This window comes from Acomys russatus, chromosome 9 (genome assembly GCF_903995435.1).
Source record: "Acomys russatus chromosome 9, mAcoRus1.1, whole genome shotgun sequence".
NCBI classification, from domain to species: Eukaryota; Metazoa; Chordata; class Mammalia; order Rodentia; family Muridae; genus Acomys; species Acomys russatus.
In genome coordinates this window covers 236,765-252,333 of record NC_067145.1, presented here as the reverse complement: position 1 = coordinate 252,333, position 15,569 = coordinate 236,765, and positions in this window count along the sequence as shown.

The following is a 15,569-nucleotide window of genomic DNA, read 5'->3' as shown; positions in this document are numbered from 1 at the left end:
TACTTGACTGAGGGCACATCAACAGCAACCGCAACAAACCTCTGTGAATGATTTGGCAGAACTATAACTTTGACCTATGTTAGGAGAACACTATGGAATCATTTTCTTTCTTGAAATACTATTCTACCACAGAATGGATTCAAATGCTCAAATACTCACAATTGAATAGGCTAAATGTGACTGTATTGTGTGTGTGTGTGTGTGTGTGGAAAACTTGAGGTATGGATCTTTCCAAACTGGAACCTTGGAAATATATACACCCAGCACTTCCATATTATTTCAACACGATTCTTCCACTACTACAGCTCAATGAATGGGGCACTGGAGACTTTGTGGCCAATAAGCCCATTCTCAATATATCACATGCAAGAACTCTGCACAAAGGACCCCAATTTGATGAGACAGATGTCTTCCTGATAATGTGGAAATCCTATGGAAAGAATGAAGGCAGCCTAACACCTTGCATCATTCGTAGAGGATGATGGGAAGAGAACAACAAATTCTTCACAGCCCACTACAAGGCAGAATTTGTCAAACCCCTACTTCCCCGCTGATGGCTATCAGAGTGCCTGATATTCGCCTACCTGGAAGACTTACAATTATACCTAGGATCCAGAACATCTTACTCATGTTCAACCTCATATCATGGCTCCCACCCGAAGAACTTTGCACGGAGCCTGAATTTAGAAGAATACTAGTCTTCTTTAATTCCTCAGAAAACAGGTTTGTGGCAAGAAAACTTTTACCATTGTTGGTTGCTGGAACTACATTGGTTGGCTCCTTGCTTGGAGCTGCCATAGCATCTTTTGTTCTTTTGGACATTAATATAGATATGCCAGACATCAGAAATATTACTGAACAACAAACATTGCCTATTAACACCTTGTCTCATGGACTAGCTACTCCTCACAAACTGATTTGAGGCCCTCATCTGGAACTAAATTTATTAAAGCAATCATTGGCACATAATAACAAATATATAGCTGAAAATTTAAAGAGGTTTGCAGTAGCCAAGCAGACATCTCAAGATTATCTGCTACAACTTATTCTGAGGAAGAAAGAGAACAATGTATCCAAACAAGACTTTCTTTTCAGAGTAGAGACAAATGTGTCTCAGCTCTTTTTTGCAGGACTTGGAATAGAAATGGTGGTCTGTCAAGACTCTACTGGACTCAAGGCGAACTCTTGGTGTGAGCATGGATTCTGCAAAATACATTTACAGTTAGTCTATATGACAGTGCAATCCCAGCTTATCACAAAGACCTGTTGCCTAGGAAAGTTGAGAGTGGATTTTTTTTTTTTTTAAGATTTATTTATTTATTATTGTGTACACAGTGTTTCACCTGCAGGCCAGAAGAGGGCACCAGATCTCATTATAGATGGCTGTGAGCCACCATGTGGTTGCTGGGAATTGAACTCAGGACCTTTGGAAGAGCAGGCGATGCTGTTAACCTCTGAGCCATCTCTCCAGCCCAGAGAGTGGATTTCTTATACTCACTGATTATTTCCTGTGGACTAACTGGCCTAATATAGCAATATCTACTGCTTGCTTGAGGCCAACAACTTGGTGGCTATCTACCCTCTGTCCAGTGACCTCCAGGCATCATAACTGACCCCTTTGGTCTTGGCAAACCAACTCACGGATCTTGGCATTGGAGTCTTTACTGTTCTCTTCTCTAATACCACAATTACAGTCTATGGATTATGAAATTACTAGGGGTATTAAGACTTTTGGATAACTAATGGAATCCAACGTTTTTCAGCTGTACTCAGAGTAGCCATGAGTGTCTATATCTGTAAAGCTGTTAAGCTTTAAAAACTGTTCTCTGTGTTACGAAACCGATAGGATGTTTAGATTTGATTACACTTGCTTCCCCATGTGGACTCATTCCACTAGATTCAGGAGAGCTTTTGGCTTTTCATGTACATTATATCTACCCTTCTAGCATGCAAATTTGTTTTGACTATATTAGGTTTGTTAAATAAACTTCATTTTAGAGGAACTATGAGAACGAGCTTCAGAGGCTACTGTCATTCCAGAAGGAACAAACCAGCTGTATAGGATTCCATTAGACACATCTGTGCAAATCATGACTAGACAAACTTCTTCAGGAGATGTGTCATCTCCATGGTGCCATTTCAGGACAACATTCTGTTCCAGGTTCTTAGTTCTACTCCACCAACTCATTTCTGTTTTTGCAAAAAGAGGTGGTCTGTATATATTGGTATTAAGACATGAAGTGAGCACCTCAGGAAATTAACCAGACTTCCTGATGCTTTATATTCATCATTTACCTTTTCATAATATTAGCACATGCAAAACGGGGGTGTGGGAGGAACACTGGAATCTAATTACAAAGCTTACTGACCTGGATGCTCTATTCTTTTTAAAACGTTTTATTATTTGTATACAGTGCTCTGCCTGTATATACACCTGTATACCAGAAGGGGTCGTCAGATCACATTATAGATGGTTGTGAGCCACCATGTGGTTGTTGGGAATTGAACTCAAGACATTTGAAAGAACAGTCAGTGCTCTTAACCACTGAGCCATTTCTCCAATCCCCAGTTGCTCTTTTCATTAAGAAAAGAAGAAATACCTGGCTCATAGTGTGATCCATATGTTCCTACTTGACCCTGATCAAGTTAGGATAATGTGATGCTAACGATTGGCTTACCTTAGAGTCCTGTAGTTCCAACCACATTATGCCCCCATTTTACAACATTTTTTAAAATATGTATTTTATATAGTAGATGAGTGCTCTATCTGCATGTATACCTGCATGCCAGAAGAGGACATCAGATGGTTGTGAGCCACCTTGTGGTTGGTGGAAATTGAACTGAGGACCTCTGGAAGAGCAGACAGTGCTCTTAACTGCTGAGCCATCTCTCCAGCTTGACTCAACAACATTTTTGTTTGAAAGTGATTACATTGCCTTTATTTCTGAATGTGTTTTTCAACTCAGTGTATACCAAACCTGGAGAAAATAACAATTTAGGAAAATAGGTATATGCTATAGGGATCATGGCAAGATCCTGTGATAAATTATTTTGATTACTTTGCTTTATAAGTATATGTTTTAGAGTCTGAGATTTTACTTCCTGAATTTACTTGTTTATTAGTGATTAGACTATTTATTGATGCTTTTTCCTTTTCCTGTTGTGGCCCGAAATTGCTGTGAAATTGTGAATAATTCTTCGATGTGGTCCTAATCATCACTGTGTATGCCTCAGGGACCAGGGAATGGAATTTAATGACCACAGTAAAAAAAAAAAAAAGCCGTTTAGACATGTAAATATAGTTTAGTCGGGATCCCCACTACACACAGAGCTGCCCCTGATAATCAGAACTCGGTGATATCCCTCACTTAAGATAAAGAGACACAGTCCTACATCCCCATGACACCCACTGGACAGTATATAAGCAGAGACCAAGAGGAATGCTCTGCTCTTCACATCTGGAGAGACGCCACTGTGATCTGCCCTCTGGCTGGAATCTCCCCCAGGATCCAGGCCCTCAAATCAGAAGACAACCACCTGAAGTTCAGCTAAGATAAGTCACAGGGGTGAGTAGGATTGGAGAAATAGGCTTAGGACCATAATTAGGAATTGAGAGTCTGAACCTTGTCTGATGAGCCTCAGCATAATAAAATAAAACTTTCATTATACTCTGTCTGTCTTGCTTTCTCTTGTGACACCCTTCTTAGAATAAAGCATTCTAAACAAAGGAAGTTGAAAAATTGGCAGAGAATTAAATGTACTAATATTTGTATATCAGGAATTTGAATGCCTAATAAATATTTGTGGTCTGGTGAAAACAAACGATTTTCTTTCTTTAAAAAAGTGATACCTAAGCCGGGCGTGGTGGCGCACGCCTTTAATCCCAGCACTCGGGAGGCAGAGGCAGGCAGATCGCTGTGAGTTCAAGGCCAGCCTGGTCTACAAAGCGAGTCCAGGACAGCCAAGGCTACACAGAAAAACCCTGTCTCGAAAAACCAAAAGAAAAAAAAGAAAAAAAAAAGTGATACCTAATAACACAGACAGAATTATAGTTATTGAGTGGTCTTAGGAGGGTTTAAAAAAAACATGAAATATATTGTGGTCAAGAGTAAAGTTGAGGGGCTGGTTAAGAGCACTGACTACTCTTCCAGAGGTCCTGAGTTCAATTCCCAGCAACCACATGGTGGCTCACAGCCATCTATAATGTGACCTGATGCCCTCTTCTGGCCCACAGGTGTACATGCAGACAGAGCACTATATACATAATAAAAAATAAATTAAATTTTTGTTTCAAATAAAAAGAGTAAAGTTGAGCTGGGTGGTGGTGGCACACTTCTTTAGTCCCAGCACTCAGGAGGCAGAGAAAGGTGGATCGCTGTGAGTTCGAGGCCAGCCTGGTCTACAAAGGAAATCCAGGATAGCCAGTGCTACACAGAGTAACCCTGTCTCAACAACAACAAACAAAACAAAACAAAAAGAGTAAAGTTGAGCCAGGAATGGTGGGGCACACCTTTAATCTCAGCAGAGGCAGGTGGTTCTCTGTGAGTTCGAGGCCAGCCTGGTCTACAAAGTGAATCCAGGACAGCCAAGGCTACACAGACAAACCCTGTTGCAACAACTACAATAACAGAGTAAAGTTGAAATATAATCAGTTTGGTTCTTTTTTTCTTTCTTTCTTTTCTCCTTTTTTTTTTTAACCTTTCTTTTTCTTTCTTTTTGTTGTTGTTGAAAAGGGGTTTCACTGTAGTAGCCTTACCCACTTTGATCATCCTGTCTCACCTTGGAGAAAGGGTGCCTGGGACTGAGGAACCTAAGGCTAACATCAACCTTGTCATGCTAATAGGCACCACAGTCAGGTGTTAATGGGACAGCCACAGGTCCCTTTTGCCAGAGAAGACACTTTTTAGCATCAGTATCATCAAGCCCCTGAGGGAATGCTGGCTTTCATCTAAATGCTTAACTTTGGGGAAAGCAGTTTCTTAGGGAAATGACACATGGATTATAGGGTAGAACTGGGCCCTCAAGCTTGTACAGCATGTACTGTACTGACTGAGCCATGTCCTCAGCACCTAGATCTTAGCGTTTTCTATATGTGTTTGTATCAGTGATGTAGTTATAGGTGGCTCATCAACCTATGGGAGAGAGGGAAAATAATATGCATAATAGAATACCTGTGATAGGAAAACGGAAGGAAGTCTCAGGGATGGAATGGTGCAAAAGGGGCCTGAATATTAGAGAAGGTTCTTTAAAGCAAGTTGTATTTTAAAACTACCTCATATCAGACATGTTAATTAAAAGACACCTACCATCAGAATGAGTAATTTTTGGTCCTCAAAAACTTTGAGTCTTAGTCAAAGAATGTCTTGTTTCTCGTAGGTTTAATTTAAAAATTGAAAATACTGAACTCTTAAGTGGCATGTCTCTTTTAAATCCCTCCTCCCAAATCTCAGGGAACCTCTCAGAAGAAGACATCAAAATAGTATAAGAGCCTGAGTGGATGTGAGAAAAGAAAACAGGGACAAATACTTGGCAAGTTTATGGAAGACTAAAACAGGAAAATATACTTTGTAAGTGAAGAGTTCCTGCTTGTCCTATATGTTAAGGAAACAGGACAAAAATCCTGTGTGTTCTAATATATAAATATGCCACTCAACGGATCTGGTATGAAGGGAGATAGATTGTGGGAAAGGGGGAAATGTGGGTAAAGAGAAGGGCTCCCATGACAGAAAGAAACTCACAGAGAGACAGACAGACAAACGGAGAGAAACGGGGATTAGAGCCCACTTCTTTGGAATTCTCAAATGTACTGAAGACCAGCTGAGACATCCAGCCACAGGGTCTGAACAGCTACTGGATTCTTACCCTTTCCATTGGTAGACAAGAAATGTTGGACTAGTTGGACCATAGCCTGTGAGCCATTCTTATAAACCCACTTTCTCCATACATAGAGATTCATTCTATCAGTTCTAGAGAGCCTGTACTAATACAGCTGGGTGTTTTGTTTTGTTTTTTTACCTTCCCACTGAGGAAGTTGTCCTGGCTCACAGTAGTACTCTGAAATGTTTGTCATCTGTCTCCTGCTTATCTCCCAGGGTTGTGTCATACCTACCAGGTGAAAAGTAGTGGCAGTTCACCTGACCCCAGCATGAAGTCACAGAACAAAAATCACATTTTGTTTCCTAAAAAATTTCTCTTTAATTGTTAATATTCTTTGCACCCTTCTGCCTGTGGGACAGATTGTGCTCTCCATGTAAGTTGAGTAATGTGTTGTGCAGGCTGTCCACCTTGATTCCAGGAGGAAGATGGGGAAGGGCCTATTGGAAGACAGAAGGGTAGACTAGTAGAGGTCAGGCACAGGTGCTACTGAAATACAAATCTCTGCAGATCTGGGAAAGATCGTGGCCTGGAATGGAAGCCTGGGCCAGAAACCTTTATGCATTGTCCCTCAGTCCACACTAACCTCTAAGGGAGGTGTGCATGTCATTTAAGACCCACTGGTCAGTCAGGACCTCTAGGCAAAGGAAACAGTCAGAAGAGGAGGCGAGTTCTTCCAGGCTCCGTGGTTCAGGTTCAACTCTGTAGCTGAGCAGGCTTGAATGGTTGGTGTGGTGAGGTCTGAATACAGATGCCCGGTGCTATGAGGGGAGTTCAGGTAAGTTCCAAAGTCCGAACATTGTGAGTGTGTGGCCGCTGCCCTGAAACTGGTAGAGCATACTGCTGTGAGCATCAGCAGCTGGTGTCTTTGGCCTTTACTGGGCCTGGCTGGGAAGAGGCAGCAGGTGCAGCCACCAGTGAGGTCCTTTGCCCTAGCCACCCCAGGAAGCCTGTGATGCCATCTGAATAACTTCACTATTGGGCTGCATTGTCACAAAGCACTTGCAACAGAGGCTTGATTTTTTTTTTTTTCTTTTTTTCTTTCTTATTTTTGGTTTTTCAAAACAGGGTTTCTCCATGTAGCCCTGGCTGTCCTGAACTCTTTTTAGATCAGGCTGGTCTGGAACTCACAAAGATCTGCCTGCCTCTGCCTCCTAAGTGCTGGGATTAAAGGCGTGTGCTACCACGCCAGGCTTGCATTAGGGGCTTGAATGTAGAAACATCCTTCACGGGATGCCAAATTCAGAGAGGCCTAGTTTCTTAGTATTTTCTACATGTTCTACCTTTGGCCTTTAACACTGAGGAGTGAGATTCGCTTGGGTTAATGTTGTGGAGATTGTAAAAGGCATCTCCTGTGTTGAGTAGCACCCCAATATTAAGCTGTGCTGTAAAAGTGCAGAATTGATGATGTGAAGCGTTTACCAATAGAATTTAGCTATGGGAGGACTGCCTTTAAAACACCCCAGAGTGGGGGAAAGCGGGAGGGAGGGAGGACACAAGGGATGGGATAAAAATTGAGATGTAATATGAATAAACTAATAAAAAAAAAACACGCTACCAGAAGAGACTTGATACCCTATGAGCATATACATGGGGAGGAGGTCCCCCTCAGTCACAGTCATAGGGGAGGGGAGTAAGGGGAAAATGGGAGGGAGGAAGGAATGGGAGGATACAAGGGATGGGATAACAATTGAGATGTAATATGAAGAAATTAATAAAATATATTTTTAAAAAGACACTCCACAGATAAGTAGCATGCTAACCAGGCCTGTTCAAGATTAGTGTGCTAGGATACACATGTATACTACACTAGGATTGTCCAGAAATTTGGCTCCAACCAATTACGAAGGAGACAACCCCAGTTCACCACCATGCACTAGGCCCATCTCTGTGTTGAGGGCTGGCCTGATCAAACAAGGCTTTCCCTGAAGTCTTCGTGAATGGAAAATGACACAGCTCTTCTCAAACTCAGGAACATGTTTGACAGAATCAGTAACAGCCTGAGGCCTAGGCCTGAGGAGCTTTGTCCAAGGCTCTGGGGTACTGAGACTAAAACATAGCTCCTTCTCTAAAACCAGGAATATGGTTGGGAGACCTGAGGGGCCAGTGCCTTTAGGGAGGGCTTGTTTCAGATTCTGAGAATCTTAACTCTTCCCACCACATGGAGGTCTAGTTATCAGTTCCAAAGTCGCTCTGGTCTGAGTAATTAATGTTACTGAGATTTGCTGTGTTCCTGTTGGGCCTTCTGAGTTTACCGAATTGTATGATAGTTTCTGTTAACTAAATAAATGTCTTCAATCTCCCTACCTTTCTTCCCTGGAAGTAGTGTACAAGACGCTATTCTTTTTAAGAAGCTTACCTAGGATAAGACATAGCTTCTGCAAGGCCTTCCCACCACAGCTTTTATCCTTTCCACCTTTTACTTTTGCCATCATTTGCAACTTCTGGGACCTTGCTCAAAGTAATTACCTTGTCAGTGAAAAATGACCTGTTTTAGGGCAGTGGTACACTTAAAGAAATAATTCTGAACAGCTGGGTGGATCGCTGTGAGTTCGAGGCCACCCTGGTCCACAAAGTGAGTCCAGGACAGCCAGGGCTACACAGAGAAACCCTGTTTCGAACTATATATATATTTATATATAAAATTTTTTTTTATTTTTTGCTGTGTAAGTCTCCCATCTGCCTAAGGTGCTAGACATGCAGTCTCAAGTACATATTTAAATTGTTCAAAATATAACCAGGTCCAGAACCAAAAAGAGACTTAAGCATGACAGCATATATGGAATGCAAAATCTGTTTTAGACTAGCTCCTTCTTTAGCAACAGTCAGAGCTGAAGGATGCTGCTATTAAAGAGATCTTTCTTTCTTTCTTTCTTTCTCTTTCTTTTTTAAAGAGATTTTTTTCTTAGCCTTTTAAATTGTGTGTGGAGTGATTTCTCCTTGGGAAGGCATATTAATTCTAGAACAGTTGAATCCTTAGCCTTTTAGGAAAATATTTCTGAGACAAACAATGTTGACTCAGGCTTTCCTTTTGATTAAGCTCCCTAAATTTTTGGTTTTTCAAGACAGCTTCTCAGTGTAGCCTTGGATGTCCTGGACTCATTTTGTAGACCAGGCTGGCCTCCAACTCACAGATCTGTCTGCCTGAGCCTCCCTGAGGGCTGGGATTACAGACATACTCTACCTTGCCTGGCAACTTCCTAAATTCTTAAGCTAATGGGCTCTACCACAACAGAGTTAGAAAATTCCTTACTTGAGTCATGTCATGAACTCTGCATTGTAGTAACAGGAAAAGGATTTGCAATGTGGATCACGGCTTCTGCATTCAGACCTGAACAGGAGGAGCAGTTCACTGTGTTCACTGCAGAATAAAACAGAGTAAACAATAGCTAGATCACACACTACAGGGTCAGCAATATGAAAAGAGATTTGATTTGGACAATGTAAATGATTTCGTAATTTCCCAGCATGTATTACTTCATGTGAATACCGACAGACAAGGTTAGTGGATGTACAACTTTAGGAGGCTAGGTGGAGCCAACGGATATTTAATATCCAGTCAAGGGACTGTCCTGTGAAGATATGTACAGTCCTCATTGCCATAGTTAAGACAGCTGAGAAATTTGAGATAACAGGCCAGTGGCTGTAGCTGTGTGTGTCAAGTAACAGATCTGAGCAGCTCACGTTGCACACAGGGTTAAGGTCAAACACTGTCTTATTGATGCCATTCCCTTTACCAAGGAAGGGCCTGCTCTTTCGTAGTCAGTATGCCTACATGTTGTTTTCAAATATATTTATCTTTTCAAAATTCAATTGTTGCTATTACTTTTAAATTTCATTTTCTTTGGTGCATCATTGCTCTACTCTTTTATTTGTTTCTATTCACCAGTGTTTCTAGGACATTAAAAATGTCATTTCTTTTTCTCAAGTACTTTGATTATTTGTTTTTGTTTAGAGCAATATCTTCTGTAGCTGAGGCTTGCCTCATGCTATGCAATTGAGAATTGCTTTGAGCATCAAATCTGACTCTACTGCCCAGCACCTGCAAAGACAGTCCTGCAGCTCTTTCATGCTGCAGCAATATGTGTCAGTGAGAAAGACAAAAAGGCCAGTGAATGAGTGTCCTCTGACCTCCCTGGCTATTTGGGGAGAATTTCACATAAAGAGGCTCTGCAGCCCTGGATGTAAGAAGTTCTGGTGGTTATATTATCACTGTCAGTGTGCACACACGGGTACTCTATTTGTATGCAGTGGGAAGACAGATTGCAAAAAAAAGTTTGGTTTCTGGAAATTCTGAACATTGCATTCCACATTCAGTTTTGTGTGATACATTTTACAAATAGTTTAGAAACTGGTAGAAAGGAGAAGGCCAGGATCATCATTCAGCAATATTTAATTAGAATCTCTTTACCTTTCCACTACCACCAGCCACATTGGTGTGATTCAGCTAAATTTAATTCCAGGGTACAAAAGATGTTGCTGAGCTGCAGCAGTTTTTCAGGTGTGCATGGTGTTGTGCAGGTGGATAGGGTGGATTCCAAACCTTGGGCCATGGCCCATGTGGCAGAAAGCAGACTTGAAATTACGATTCAACATTGTTTTGTTTGTGGAATCAGTGGGGCTGGGTTTGCCTGAAATCACAAGGGGGTGTGAGGAGCTGCAGAGCTGTAGCCCACCTTTCTGCTCACCTCCACTTCCAAAGAGAGTTCTAGAGCATGGGGCCTCTGGAAAAATGATCAGTAGTATTGGAAGGTCAGAGATATAACAGTTTAGGGGTCACTTTCAGTTATTTTTGTGGGAGTTGTAAAATCTGTGTTTATTTCATTTCTGTACACATACAAACATAGATAACAGTGGTCAAACTCACGTATTTAGTAGTTGTATTTCATTAGGTATTTTGATGAAAACTATATTTGGGAGGTTTTGTTCTTGGCTTTTCTCCCTAGCCCCTTATTCTTTCACAAATATTATATACCTTCGTGGTTGCTGTAGCTACAGAACTCATAGTGTCTCTCTGTGTGTAGTACTATTTCTTCATAATCCTATTGAGAATTCTGACTTTTTCCACCTGGTACATAAGTTTGGAATCAGCTTTCCTGTTTTGAGTTGTTAGGAATTTTGTTTGGATTTTTTTTTTTTTTTTTTTTTTTTTTTTTTTTGAGTTTATGGTGTAGATTAAACATACCAACCTTTTTTTCTTTTTCTTTTGAAAATACTTCATTTTATTTGTTGCTTTTTACACTTGGATAAATGTATTATTTATAAATTTTAAAATGTTGTATAATCATTCACTTAGCAAAAACAGTAAGTGTGTGAACTGGAAATTGATGTGAAATAACGTACAAAGCCATGAACTGAGGACCTTAATGTAGAATTTAGTGACACACTATAAAAGATCTCCCACTAAGTATGATTTAGTTGAGAAAACAAAGAGAATGAAATAAAACATTCTTCTGAGTTGAACAGTGGATCTGAATATGAGATGGGATTGTGTATTAGCATGCAAAATAAATTCTGATATCAGTAGGTTGGGATTTTCTACAGATATCCACTAAAATTAGTTAAAACCATGTTTTGTTGTTATAGTGGATGTAAAATTGCACACATTCACTCTGTGTATTCTGAGACATTTGGATGTAGTATTTGCACCCAAGTAACCCCATCATGCAGAGGTCTCATAAAATGACAGAATATTATGGATCCCAGCAATCCTCTCAGTAGATTTTCTATGCACTTGACATTAGTATTAAGAAGAATCAGAATTCTCATGTCCATTGCAGCTATATTCGTGGTTGCCTAAATATGAAAATAGCCTCAATGTTCAGTTGCTGAGAACAAGCTGCATGCCTCAGGAGGATGTTGTGCTTAAAGGAATGAAGATGATGGCACTGGTTAAAGGGCCACACACTGATAAAGGACTCTCACAGCCAGTACTGGACTGGTTAGGAAACAGCATGCCATTACTGCTTAAGCAGGGTCAGTCCTTTTCTTTCTTTCTCTGTGAGGATCCTGGAACTCCAGGCAGTGTAATGCATGGGTTCCCTCTCATGTCCTGGCCTTCAAGTTGAAGCACATGTTAGGATTGAACTCCCACCAGTGCTGTGTCACCGTGACCCTGTACAAATTGCAGACAGGATGTTGTAGGGGTGGAAGTTTGTGGCTGGGTTGGTGTCCAGGTTTCTATTTTCAGAGCCTTCTCTTGACAAAGGGATGAGAGCAGGGATGAAGGCTGCGAGACTCTATCGGCTCAGCCTCTCTGCATTCAGAAACTGTGTGGAAGGTTTTCTCAGCAATGGAGCCCTGCTGTCAGGTTTCAGAGAGCCAAATTTTATTCCATTATTAGCATTGGTGGTTTAGGGATATCCAAGGGACCCCCTTTGCCAACAACTCAACCAAATGGAACCCATTTTCAACACTGAAGCCCTGCCTGATTCCAAAGGGTGCCCAGTTTAGACTGCATGTCCTCCGTTACGAGGCATCCTCACTAGGGTCACCTTCATAGGTTGCAGGAAGTTGCCAGGTTTCTAAGCTAACTCCCAAATGCATCCTAATTCCAGCTGCTCCTACCTGTACTGTACTCATTTGCTTCAACCCCCTCAACTAATATCTTTCACTCCCCAGTCTACCTATAGAATCTACTCTATTTCCCTTTTCCTGGGAGATCCATGCTTCCCCACTATAGGCCTCCTTTTCACCCATTCTCTCTGGGTCTGTGGAGGGTAGCTTGATTATCATTTACCTAATAGCTAATATCTAAGTATAATCTAATACATGCCACATCTGTCATTCTGGGACTAAGTTGCCTTACTTAGGGTGACTTTTTTCTAGTTGCATTCATGTGCTCGTAAAAATTCATGATGTCTTTTTTTCTTTCTTTCTTTTTTTTTTTTTTAAACAAGTGGTACTCCTTTGTGAAATGTACCACGTTTTGTTGATCTTTTCTTCAGTTTAGGGACATCTAGGTTGTTTCTAGTTTTTGACTCGTATCAATAAACCTGCTATGAATATAGTTCACTAAGTGTCCTTGTGGTAGGATGGACCACCTTTTGGATATATGCCCAAGAGTGGGATAGCTGGGTGTTGAGGTAGATGGATTCCCAATTTTCTAAGGAACCATGATATTGATTTCCTTAGTGTCTGTATTAGCTTGCACTTCCGGCTCCACATCCTTGTCAGCAAAGTGGTCACTTGTATTATTGATCTTAGCCATTCTGAAATGTGTAAGATAGTATCTCAAAGTAGTTTTGGTTTGCATTTCCTTCATGGCCAATGATAGTGAATATATCCTTAAGTATTTTTCTCAGCCATTTGAATGAGATTCCTCTGTTGAGAATTCTGTGTTTAGATCTGTTCCCTACTTTTTAATTGTATATATTTTGAACATCTGTATTTTGGAGGTCTTTATATTTTGTGTATTAAGCCTCTATCAGATGTGGATTTGGTTTAAAAGAAAGAAAGAAAGAAAGAAAGAAAGAAAGAAAGAAAGAAAGAAAGAAAGAAAGAAAGAAAGAAAGAAAGAAAGAAAGAAAGAAAGAAAGAAAGAAACAAAGAAAGAAAACTTCCTATTCCTTAAGTTGCCTGTTTGTCCAATTGACTGAGTTGTTTGCCTTGCAGAAGCTTTTCAGTTTTATGAGGTCTAATTTATTAATTGTTGATCTTAGTGCCTACACTCTTATTGTTATGTTCAGAAGGTCAGCTGGGTGTGGTGGCGCACTTGAAGAGACAGAGGCAGTGTATCTCTGTGAAATTAAGGCCAGCTTGGTCTAGAAAGTAAGTCCAGGACAGCCAAAGCTACACAGAGAAATCCTGTCTTGAAAAACCAAACAAATAAGCAAGTAACAACAACAACAACAAAAGAAGACTATCTCTTGTGACAGTGCATTCAGGGTTGTTCCCCATTTTCTCTTTTTTCAGTATCAGTGTGGCTGGTTTCATTTTGAGGTGTTTGATCCAGATGGACTTGAGTTTTAAGTGCAGGGTGAAAATTATGGATCTATTTGAATTCTACATGTAGAGATACAGTTAACTAGCACTTCTGACTGTCGTTTTTCCATTCCATGTTTCTGCATTCCTTATCAAACATCAGATATTTATATGTGGTGGGAATTATATCTGACTCTTCAATTTGATCCCACTGATCAATGGTTCTGTTTTTATACCAATAACATGAAGTCCTTTTATTGTTCTGGATTGTTTTTATAATTGATATATTTAAAATCCTGTATTATTATTATCATCATCATCATTATCATTATTATTATTATTATTATTATTATTATTATTATTTCATATGAAGCTGGGAATTGTTCTTTCAAGGTCTGTAAACTATTTTGGAATTTTGATAGGGGTTGTTTTGAATCTGTCGATTGCTTTTGATAAGCTGGCCATTTTTACTGTACTAATCCATGAGCATGAAGGGATCTTTCCATCATCTGATGTGTTCTCCAACTTCCTTCCTCAATGCCTTGAAGTTTTTCATCATACAAATCTTTAACTTGTGTTTTTAGAATTACTCTATCATATTTTACATTATTTCAAGCTATTGTGAAGGGATTTCTTTCTCAGTCCATTTGTCATTTGGATATAGGAGGGCTGCTGATTTTGTTTTTGTTTTTTGAGATACTCATTTTTTGGTTTTTTGAAACAGGGTTTCTCTTTGTAACAGCCCTGGCTATCCTGGACTTACTTTGTAGACCAGGCTGGCCTCAAACTCACAGAGATCCACCTGCCTCTGCCTCTGAAGTGCTGGGATTAAAGGCATGTGCCGCTATGCCTGGCTTTGAATTAATCTTGTGTCTAGCCATTTACCCAGAGTTGTTACCAGCTATAGAAAGTTGGTTGTGGAATTTTTGGTGTCACTAATGTATACTATCCTATCATCTGCCAATTAGGAAGGATACTTTGACTTCTTCCTTTCCAAATTTTATTCCTTTGATCCTCTTCAGCTGTCTTATTATTCTGGTTAGAATTTTAAGTACTATTTTGAATAGATATGGGCAGAGTGGACAGCCTTGTCTTTTTCCTGATTTTAGTGAAATTGCTTTGAGTTCCTCCCCATTTAATTTGATGTTGCCTATAAGCTTGCTATAAATTTCCTTTATTATGTTTAGGTGTGTCCCTTGTATCTCTACTCTCCAAGACAGAGCTGTTGGATTCTGTCACAGGCTTTTTCAGTGTCTAATGAGATGATCATGTGGGTTTCTTCTATCAGTTTATTACATGATGGATTAGATGTACTGATTTTTCATGTGAAACCATTTCAACATCTCTTTGAAGAAGCTTACTTGATCATCGTGGATGACGTTTTTGGTGTGTTCTTGGATTCAGGTTGCAGTTATTTTATTGAGTGCTTTTGCATCTATTAGTCTATTATCGTTTTTCTTTTTGATACTTTATGTGCTTTGGCTATCCAAGTAACTGTGGATTCATATAACAAGTTGAGTAATAATGTTCCTTCTATTTTTACTTTGTAGACTACATTGAGCAGTATTGGTGTTAAGTTTTTTTTCAAAGTCTCATTGAATTCTGCACTAAAACCACCCAGCCCTAGCTTTCTTCGTTCAAAGTCTTGTAATAACATCTTCTGTTTCTTTATGGTTTATAGGTCTTTTTAATTGTCCATATTATCTTGATGCAACTTTCATTTTTCTTGTCTTTTTCTTTTTCCCAAGACAGGGTTTCTCTGTGTAGCCTTG